We start from the raw sequence: 1,673 nt of genomic DNA, 5'->3' as shown, positions 1-1,673 counted from the left end.
TGGAAGGCCACAGTGAGGTCCCCCCAAAGCTTCTCTTCTCCAGCTGAACAATCCCAGCTCTCTCAGCCTTTCCTCCCAGCAGAGCTGCTCCATCCTCTGATCATCTTGGTGTCTCCTCTGGACTCTCTCCCACAGCTCCCTGTCCTTGCTGTGCTGGGATCCCAGAGCTGGGGCAGCTCTGCAGGGGGGTCTCCCCAAAGCAGAGGGGCAGAACCCCCCCTGCTCACACCCTGCTTTGGGTGCAGCCCAGGGCACAGTTGGTTTTCCATCTCCTTTTCCTACAGTCCCACATAAAATGCTCCAGGATCCTGAAGCAAGGCAAGAAAACCCCACCACTCACATCTATGTCAGTTATGGGGCAGTGTCTGTCACCTCTTGGAGCCTGATCTCAACACTTGTGTTACTACTAAGCACAGCTTTCCATGTTCAGAACAGGACCTTGCCCGAAGTTCACTCATGTCAATAAAATAAAAAACAAACAAACAAACAGACAAAAAAATAAACAAAAAACCCACAACCCTGCAGCTCAATAGGTTTTGACCTAATATTCCCATTCCAGCCTCAGGATGCTGCTGGTTGCTCTTGCTGAAGCTCAGAGTTATTAGATCAGCATGCTCACCAAGCACTGCTCTGGGGGATGTTTCAGACAGAAAAACAAATCTTGCATGATGAAACAATTCATGTTTTCAGTGCTATCACCATTCACAAGCCCCTCTTTTATTGAATCTGCCACCTAAAGGAAGCAACGTTCCCTAACAAATAAAATAAAGCAGATACTTCACCTGGGGATTCTTCTTCAGTGCTCAACTCTGACACCCTCCAGTTCTTACAACAGTCCCCACTGAGAGGGAAAAATTAAATAAAACTGCAACAAGACATCACTGACACTCCCAACGTTCTGTTTGAGTAAGTTTTGCTACTTTAAAGCCACAGGATGAATGATATTTGTTCTATTTAAAGCAGCACTAGGAAAACAGAGTAAAATTAGCCCCGTCAAAGAACAGGCTCTGCTATTTAAAAGCAAAAGATGCTCAAATGTTTTGGCCATTTTAAGTCATTCCTGCTTTCCCCACAGAGTGTCTGGGTGAGCCACTCATTATAGTCCCAGCTAAAAGTGCTCCATAACTTGCTAAACCAAACCCAGGGGATGCTCCCAGTCCCTGATTCCCACGGCTGGGGGAAAACCTGGAGGAGAAACACGGGATGGAAACGCTGCAGTCACGGTCATGGTGGTGACACCACGGAAACCCGGGGCACAACGAGGCCCAGAGACCCTAAACTGTTAATTAGAGTTAAGAAGAGCTTAATGCACCCAAAAAAATGCTTCCAAAATAAAGAAACACCTTAGAGAAGACTCCTACAAACACCCCAAAACATCAACGCGTGGCTCTGATCAGAGAAGGCAAAAAGCCCCTCTGAGAAACAGCAGCAGCCCCTCCCAGCCCAGGCCATGCTGTGCACACACTGCAGGCTGGAACCAGCCAGACTGAAAGGAGCCATCCTGTTTTCCACCAAACCATCTGCTCGTTCCTCTCCATGCTTTGTGCCAGCACGAGGAGCTGCACGGCCCAGGCTGGGGACCTGGGCATGGAGTGATTGCCTTAAAAAGGGCTTTGGGGAGGCTGCTTTCCCCTGCCTGCACTGACAAGGGCCAGCCTTCCCAAAGCTGAGCC

The 1,673-nt window shown here is 49.0% G+C and overlaps 1 protein-coding gene across 1 annotated transcript in view; it reads right to left on the bottom strand.

The window, feature by feature from the left end:
• STK38L (serine/threonine kinase 38 like) overlaps nt 1-1,673 on the bottom strand; it is a 33,270-nt gene that overhangs the window by 18,265 nt on the left and 13,332 nt on the right. The window lies entirely within an intron of this gene.

Source organism: Empidonax traillii, unplaced genomic scaffold, assembly GCF_003031625.1.
Source record: "Empidonax traillii isolate 1590-97213 ecotype Southwest subspecies unplaced genomic scaffold, ASM303162v1 scaffold1087:size276498, whole genome shotgun sequence".
Taxonomy (NCBI): Eukaryota; Metazoa; Chordata; class Aves; order Passeriformes; family Tyrannidae; genus Empidonax; species Empidonax traillii.
Note: the sequence above shows the minus strand (reverse complement) of the source record. Positions and strands in the feature narration are given on the sequence as shown.